A 9,113-nucleotide genomic window follows, 5' to 3' on the forward strand; every position below is an offset into this window, starting at 1 on the left:
TCAATTTGATATCGCAGAATATACGTCAAGTTTACTTTTTTTGCGATTCATTTGAGTTTAAGTAGGCCAGTGTCTTTGCCAAACCCCAAATACAGACGTAAAGATGCACTAGCTTTTGATTGCTTAGCTGAGAATAGACCTTTTTTTTTTTCTCCAATCACTTTTTTTATAAGTTGGGCTTGGTGGTTGCTTTGTTGATCGGTTGATGTCCGTGTGTTGGTTGGTATAGGCGTGTCAGTTTGTTGCTTGGTTTGTTGGTAGGTTGAATGGGTGTAATATTGCATTTGTATTAATACAAATTCCGATAATATCAGAAGTGAAATGAAATACCATATAGGAATATTTAGGTAGGGTTTGCTGACCGTTTGAAAATAAGGTTAATCCCTGGAAAATGGATCACAACCGGTGTTCGTATATATATAGCTTCCGCTTCTTGCTAGATTATTCCCAGGATTTGCGGTCCGGAAACCTTTCCAATCCTGGACAAGATGGGACTTTCAGTATACCTGAGGCCAAGTATCGTTTTACAACAAACAAGAATCCTTTTTTTTCCTTTCTTTCTTTTTTGCGTGCTAATCGCGCATTTGGGTATTGTAAATGGCAAGCGAACCTTCTGCAGTGAACTTAATGTCATGTCCTTTATGAAACTAGAGGGCTCAGCCTTGCCGGAGGGTGAATTGCAAGAAAGCCATTACCGCGCTTCGCTCATTCGCTTTACTACTAGTTTACGCAAATGTGATTTCCTAGAAGTAGTGCATTAAGCGTTGAATCGACAGCCAAAGCAGCAGTCAAATCTGGCTGTTGTAGTTTAAGATACGGCCATCATTTGCGTCTCAATCGCCTTTTAAGTATTCGCAGAAATTAAGCTATTTATTCGAAGAAATTAAGTAATCAACTCTGTATGAAAACAGTTGCTACATATTGCCAGAACAGTAAACATATTATTAAAACAGAACACCTATAGCACAGCATGTTACATGAAGTCAGTAAAATTCAGCATTATGAGTTTCATTTTCATAAATGACAGGATTTTGATCGTTTGTGACAATACTTCCCGCCTTGTGTTCAGGTGGTAGACCGACGATCAATTTGCCGGATACATTTCATATCCTCTGAGTTTGAGACGGGGCTTGCGGCTGGCAGTTCATGGATTTATCGATCATTCGTTTGCATGAAGTTGTTTAGTTGTTACCAAAGTACATGAATTGGAAATTACATATCCGTACCAAGACCTATAGCAAGGAGCCACTTTCTACGTGTTGCCGATCCGTGCTACATACATCATATTTTTTTACATTGAATATATTTAAGAACTTTTTTAATTGACTTCATTGAATTACTTTGGGCTTGTTTATGGCTTGCAATGGTCTTACACTTCAAATTAGGTGGGGTTTTTTTTTTGGGGGGGGTGATTTTTGTGTGTTATTATACTTTGTCGTGTTATCAGTTTGCTTTTAGATATTGCTTTGTTATATGGAATATTAATACACTAAAGGTGCTAAACTCTACCTGCTTTGGGTTATCTTTGGTATATTTTTTTAAAATTAAGGTTAGACAAATCCAATGAGTGCATGACTTTTTCAGTGTTTTGGAATCTAATTTTGCAAATTACATTAGGCCTAAACTCCAGTCATCGCGTCCGATCACGTAAATGATTTACACTTACCAATAAAAATAAGATTCTACAACGCCGTAGTTGCTTGACAAGAAATCAGAACATGGAGGAGGTTTTACGATAATCCCGACGAATAGGCCTATAGCAAGTTTTAATTTCATCATGCGCAAGTTTTAATTTCATCATCATTTTACGCTGATGGACAAATACCTTACCATAGAATTAAAAGATAAAAAAAACTGCTCAAACATGCCCTCTCTCGTAAAAAAAAACCCACTTTGAGCTCTTGGAGCGAGTACTTTAAGAGACATTGTTCCCTAGTGGCTATTTTGATTAATTCAACCATTAAGACGACAGTTTTATTACAGGATAACTAATTTAATCTGTACTTAAGTCTGTATTAAGTCTCGTTTTTGAGTACCAAACACTCAGTCGCTCGGACGTCTCTCTTGGTAAAAAGCAATTTTCAAAGATGAATGACCGTAGCATTAGATATACTTTTGTACTTTACGTCCCCAAATTACTTCTGGAGATTGAGCAATATTGAAAGAAGCTCGGATTGTATTATTGCTTTTCTGTTCGAAGTCTCTTTAGACTTTTGCCTACAATTTAACTGCCGACCCTTAATTGTTATTGAGATATATTGTATGAACACAAGACTCGATTAACCCTTTTAGTATTTGTACTGACATTTGAAACAAAATAAATGTGGAAAAGATAAGTTTCACTTTGGAAATCTTTAAAGTGGCATAGAAGAAAGAAAATAACAAAATTAATGTGATTTGTTGTGTTTGTTCCAATCGTAGGTAGCTTTATAGATAGCTTTTAATCTACGCTTTTCATTCCCCATGTTCCCTTTCTCGCTGTTCCTTGCTGTATGCTGGTATCTCATGCTCTATTACCGTCATTTCATGACATATACCAAGGCAGTTTGTATTATTTTACTCACATTTTATAAGCCGGTCCATATGCATAGCGTTTTTCTGAATGCCGTTCCCATATCCGAGAGTCATACGATAAAGCACGGGCCGTTTGGCCAGTGTATTACCACTCACGTACTGGCTTCAGACGTTGGAAGTAATATGAAAACAAATTTAAATCCTCCCCTGGAAAATAGGGCATCCAAATCCAGACCGTGCCTATCAAAAGATTTTGTAAATGTTTGAAACGTGGTTATGAAATTCATTTGTATATCTGAAATAATGTTTGACATTCTGCTGCGATTTTAATAGCGTGGATGCATGTATTTGCACCTACATCGCCTATATATAAGGTATGTATCTAGGAGCTGATTGATGTTTGTGATTCCGGAGAATGGGTATTTGGAGGTCTATAGGTTCACTTATGATAGTTATAATGTTCCATAATACTTGATGCAGCACGTCCGTGTGAATAGAGTCATTTATCAAATTGACAGAATCTCTCAAACCGAAGGCAGTCCATCTGTAATCGAAAGCCAGAAAGCCTTTTCCATTTTGTTCCGATAAAGTTTGGAGTGCTATTGGGCAGGTTCGTGTGTTGTTCATGTGTCACATCATTCTCATTTCTTGTTTTCATTTGCCTTTGGTTAATCATCGATGCCCCGTAGCGGTCATTGATTTCTTGTCTGTGCCGTACATGAGAGGCGCAGGCACCTGCACTGCTTTCGTAATTGGTGCAACTTTTCACATACTTGTTCGCCTTGAAGTAGCGTTGCCTCTACTGTAGACACGGTCAATATTCTGCCCGATCCCTTCCTGTAAACCTGCAGCGTGAGATTGCTCGCAGTTATAATCCCGATAAGCGATTTGCAGACAGGAGCACTAAGTACTGTTGAGTGAGCTTGAGTCTTGCATTGCATGGGCAGCACGATGATTTGATATAGGGGATGTAGGATGTGAATAAACCGGCGCTGACCAGCACACCTTAAGCTTGTTGGTAGGCCTGCAGGGCATGGTATGGGGCATTGTGTACCTGGGTCTAGTGTTACGCTGACCCATCCCGAATCTTCCAAACCTCGTCCAATTCACTTAGTCCTTTTCCAGTAATTGACGGACCTCGTGGCACATTCTGTGCCACAGGTTTGACGGTGCGAGTGTACAATCTTCCCGACCATTGATTGGTACATGCAGGAGTTCGATAGATTCCATTAACTGGACCTGTACTTGCTCCCTGGTGTCAGATTCAGTTCTGCAAGCAAGGTTTTGGGGGCCAAAGTAACGCTGAGCAAGATCGATTCTGTAGCGCAAAACATTGTTTTGTTTTGTAGGTGAAACCGTTACAATGATGCCGCACTTCAAATATGTAGTGATGAAATGACACCAGGGATTTTGCAAAGATTCTTCACCTGTGTATTTATTCGACAGGTGCATGGTGTTAGTACTACAGACATTTTCGCATTGCAGCGTAAACATAAACCAAAATAATAGGCCTCATTTTCCCCCTAAAAATCAAAACTTATATATGCAATGATACACTTAGGTTGTATTTTAGTCATATATTTTTGGTGTCGGCCTAATGACATTTGGTTTGAACAATTCTACTACCATTTACGTCAACCATGGCAAGCCAGTTAAAAATACTCTGTAACCCCTTTTAATGGCGTTTTTACTGTTTTGATGATATAACTAGATTTTATCAATGACATAACAATGCCAGTTGAGGTTTGTTCCGACAGATTTAGTTAAAACCTAAACATTTGAGTGACGCTGTCGCGGTGTGTAATGGCCAAAAATATGAGACCGTTGAGTACACGTAAATATCAATATCATCGACGAACCCATCAAAACTCGTTGTCACATCTTGTTTGGTCTACCATTCATCGTGAGAAAAATCCTTTCAGACCCGTGTTTGAACAATGTGTTCAATCTTCACGAAAAGGCGCGAATGTAGCGTCTCAGTCTGTTGTGTACAGAATGTCAGGATGCAACCCCTGGGAGACAGATAGTGGGCAAGAGATCGGATCATGTCTTTCCCTCAAAGACTGAATATGGGCCATGTTTGCCATATTAAGGACGTCAGGGGCTTATGAAAGCGGGAAAAAGGGCATCTGACATTTCAGAGTATGTCACTGTTTTGTGAAAACATACACTGATAACGAAGATGGAAGACGTGCAGAAAGGCAAAGTACTCATCTTATTGATTAGATACGGCAGGGCTTCCCGTTTGAATCTATGTGTTTTTTATATACATTCTTTCAGACAACATATCCCTTTTAACCATTTTAGTAGGATATGTGGTTTTTCCAGGTAAACCATAAAAAGGCTTTTATCCTGAATCTACTTCCACCTAAATAACAATGTTCATGTATCACTTAAATGGTGATGTATATTACTGCTAATATTCTGCCTTTTGGCTGAGTAGTACTCGGGTGGCATTTATTTAAGTTTACAAGCCTCAAGTGGGAGGTGCTGGCGCCGGTAAAGCAGACTTTATATTCCCAGATTAAAGCGTCTTGGGGCTCAGCCTCACGACACTTCATCGTACCGCCTAACGCTCGGGGAGTCAAGATGTTCATCTAGCGCAGGTTTCCCCCAAGACCGTCTTGAGACGTTTCCTTTTGGACAGTATTGACCGAAGGATAAACCTTAAAAACTGCTGGCGTGCGTATGACCTATAGCCAATATGATTAGATTATGATTAGATAGCGCGGTGTGTAATGCGCAGTCCGCCAAGCAGGGAAATTGTAGAACTGGTCTTTGCCTGATGGGACGTAAACTCTAACCACTATTGGCCGTGTTAACACTCGAATTGAAGACACAAAGAGGGATACTTTAATCTTGAGACTGCAGTAAGAGCCTGTTTTTATCCGACTATTTAAAGAAGGAAGAACCGAGTTTTGTGTCGATAGGGATGCATATAGGCCCTAATGTTTTTCAAGTGTATAAACGGTAACCGGTCTTGATGTCTTCGTCGTCTGTTATTGAGCGAACGCATTAATGGAGTCACTGAGTCTGCCTAGGATCTTGGACCTTATGGATCCAACATTGGCTTCTTAATTAACCCTCCCGTGTACATGCCATTTGTCAAAGTAGTCTCCCAATTTCCTCGTTATTGTAGATCTGGGAGGATTTCCGCAGCCAAGATTCGTGATGCAGTTTCCGTGTTCCTGGCAATTCCTGTTTTCAGTCTCGAGTCACGCCCTTTATTTGATGATGCACACTGTGAGCCAATGTTGCGTCGTGTACGTGTCGTTGGATCGGGCTTCGCATTGAGTTCCTGCAATTTATCACCGTTAAATTGAGTTTGTTGTATGCTTGTATGCTCTACCGCGCGGTCCGCGCCTTTCTTTCCATCCACGGAATCGATTTCTTGCCGATGTCTTACATGTAGAGGACAATACACAGTGCGTCGAACCGATGTAGGCTGGGCCTAAGTACTTTTGAATGGAAATTAGGCCAACTAGAAAACGTTGTTTACTCTTCCATCATCTGCTCATATAGATAGTCATTCTCGAAAGTAGTATTATGCTCAAGGCCCATACAAGGTACATTTCCATTGATATGATTCAATAGATGGACTGGAAACGAACTTTCATGTTCGAACACTGTGCGTCATTCCAAGTAATATACACCATTTTGTGCTAATGTTGATTTTTTAAGTCTTGTCGAGTTTGTGTTCAAACTTACCTTATATTGTCAAGTGTTTGAACACAAATGACGCAACAATAATCGTACCAGAAACTACCAGTGCAAGAAATAGTACTTTATAAGACATTATTCGCATCATTTGAAACCAGTGCCACTCCTACTTTCAAAGAAAATTAATTAATGATTAAGTCGCCATAAAGAAGTAAACGAAGCCTTGCCATTAATGCAAACTAAACTAGGTAGCAGGTGCTGCCCTATAGACGACCGCCACTAAACCACTTATACCATGTGTGACTCCAGATAACCTACTTCGGTATTCAGGATGACAATGGAACACTGCCTTTACCCTTTTACCTTATGCCATGTATATGGAAAGCTGTATGCACTTGGTGCTATACATACTTGCATTTGTATGATATAATTTGTGTCTTGCTGAGCTCTCTGCTTGGTCACCAATTATGCACGTATGCGAATTGTATGCATTTCTTTATGTACTGCGCATTTGGGAATTTAAAGATCTTTTTGGTTTTATGAAATTGGGTAGAATGTTTGGAATGTCTTCATCAGTAATTATTTCTATGCTCTATCCGAAAGCAGTGATCATGAGGCTGTATATCAATAGAAATAATGCAGGCCAATATTTGAATAAAGCATTTAGACATTTCTACAAATTTCTGAAACATTTCTAAAATTTTGCTCTGATATACACTATCTGGGATCTTGATTAAATCAAGTGCACGACCTCCTTGAAAATGCGCCATTAGTTATTATTAGATCGTTTGTAGATACCGGCCCTACACGTATTCGTCTGTTGATGCATTCCAGACAGTTTAACGGTAAAATAATCGCGGAACCAATAACAGGCACCAATCTAATGATCACAGTGCAGTATAAAACTTTTGCATCGTGATCGAGGGCTTCTATTCTCAAGAGGTTTGATAAGGGACAACTCACGTTTGGATTTTACTGTGGGATGCATCCCGTGATTACCAATTTGTTGTTCCAGTCAGCTGGAATGATTCAGGCCTCACGCCTCATCCTTGAACGAGAAACAGGCCCATTCCATTATTCAAAACCTCTGAGTGTGATTTTACAGTCAGGACATCACTTCTGACATACCCCTGTCGCAGTTTATTGCAGTTTTGCTATTAACAAAGTATCGTGTTATGAATTCGATAAACTGCCACGGAGTGTAATACGACTAGCGATATCTAGTTACCAAGCACAGAAAGAACCAAGGATCACAGGGTGACCATTACTTCCCACGCGTGTCTTATTTACATCCGGATCACACCTTAGGGGCATAAACTTTGAAATATAAACAAAAGTCTCAAATTATTGCTTCTGTCCATCAGTGGCGTGTATTGAACTTGGTACGCGATATCTGGGAAGAACATAACACAGTAAAAAAAAATAGCTAACAAATAAAAATGTGTAACATAAAATGTTACACTCACGAAATAAAAATATAGAAATTGGGAAATGAATAAGAATGCATTTTCGGACGACATACTCTCAAGAATGTTATTGTCGCATTGTCGTACAGTAAAGTACATGTGGCGATATTGACAACACGTATCATATCTTTGTCTCAGACAAGTGGCTTATGTCGGGAATCTACGACTTCTTACTTTGTTTATTATCGGACGCCTGCTGGGCACGAATATGCTGTGTATTAATAAGATCGATCAGTTTAAATGTTTGATATAAGACAATTTATGAGCGGCAGCCTTCTCTTGACTCAACGCGCTGGGGTTTTTTTTCAGCGAAGGGAGTATGTGTAATGTAGCGTTAAATGAAATGTAGCAATTTTGTCTAAGTGGAGAGTTGAAGCTTATAGACTTCAAATATTTGAACTCTTGATTGAAACCGAGGGTTCCCTTAAAAAAATGAAAGAATTGATTCAGAGTTGGTCAGGAACGCATGTTTGGTTTTCTAAAATTTGTTCTGTTTGCTGTGCACTTAAGGGTTTCATAAAAATTGTGCTGTTTATCCCATCCAAGCCCTAACAGTATTTAATTTCATTACCTAGATAAATATTTTCATGGATGAAATATGTGGATGAAATTAATAGCGCACACGCTTCAGTCACAGCTCAGTTATATAGAACTCCATCCAAACACTTAAAAACAAGAACAAGCAAGATACTCGAAACGTTTGATAACATTTGAGGTTTGTCACGGTACGGTTTAGGCTTATACGGCAATATTACTGAAAGTATCCACTTGAATGAAAGATAATCAAAAAGTTTTGATTTTATGTTGGAAGTTGTTAATAAGAGGCATGGATGAATGAGAAGGATAAAGGAGTTTATCAACTGTTTTATATCTTGTTATGGAATCAAATGACGCGTCGCAGTAAAGCAAGGATTGTAGAAAACACAAATTCTTAATGATATTATGATCTTTAGCCTTTCATAACTGCTTATAACAGTCACTTGCGTGAATCAGTTGATGGATCAGCCATTAACCTCAGTCAAAGTACAATTCACAAGTCATCAGTTGATGTCAGCCTGACCTTTATAATACACGCGTGGACTTTCATTTCAGAGATTTCCCTCACTGGCTGGTTACACTCGGATTGGCCTGCCATCTTAAGCCGTAGGCTTGTTCGCAACAGTTGATGAAAGCACTCGCTGTTTTTCCCTTGTATTCCTCAAGGAAGGGTTTGCACCAAAGAGCATTCACCCCGCCGATATTTGCATATTTCACAAACACTTTAATTTGGCCTTCAGAAGTTACTAGCCAACGCGATTTCCTCCTACATTTTGTTGCTTTTCAACAGAAAAGCAAAGGCATTTCTTTTCTCAGAAGTACATTACTTTTTTATACAGCCCCCACATTTTAGTGCTTTTTCCACGTGTTTGTGCAATCACTGTGAGGGAAGTAATTTTTTTTAATAATTTCTTAAATTTGAAATGCTCGATATCC

This window comes from Patiria miniata, unplaced genomic scaffold, assembly GCF_015706575.1.
Source record: "Patiria miniata isolate m_02_andy unplaced genomic scaffold, ASM1570657v1 HiC_scaffold_20, whole genome shotgun sequence".
Taxonomy (NCBI): domain Eukaryota; kingdom Metazoa; phylum Echinodermata; class Asteroidea; order Valvatida; family Asterinidae; genus Patiria; species Patiria miniata.